Raw genomic sequence first — 478 nt, 5'->3', positions numbered from 1 at the left:
GGGCAGGCCCTGCTTGTTTCCCCCCGGGGAGCCCCGTCGGCGAAGGGCGACCGCCTCCCGGCTTCGCTCGCCTGCTGCCATCCCCGCGCACCGGCTTTGATCTCTCGCCGGTCATCACTGATTCGTGAAGGGGGTGCTGGCGCAGGAGTTGGGGGCAGGATGGAGAGCAGTTTCTTGAGGAGAAAGGGAAAAGGAGAACCCCCTCTTTTCCTCCCCGGGACAGGCCCGCCCGCGGGGGCTCCCCCGGGAGCGGGGGCCTGTGCGGGTCAGCTCGGGGCCGCCCTCCCGGGGCTCCCCGCCTTCCACCTGGAGCGCTGCGGAGAACCTGCGTGTCGACTGCGGTGGATAAAGCATCTTCCCTCCCCCAAACCCTCTTCTTCCCCCTCTCCGGACGTGCTGCTCTGCGTCCGCGCCCTCTGCCCGTCCTTTGAGCCACGTCTCCCCCCGCACATCCCGGCCGGGGGCCGGGGCCCGCTCC

This window comes from Egretta garzetta, unplaced genomic scaffold, assembly GCF_000687185.1.
Source record: "Egretta garzetta isolate BGI_Z169 unplaced genomic scaffold, ASM68718v1 scaffold188, whole genome shotgun sequence".
NCBI lineage: Eukaryota > Metazoa > Chordata > Aves > Pelecaniformes > Ardeidae > Egretta > Egretta garzetta.
This window is presented reverse-complemented; position numbering follows the sequence as displayed.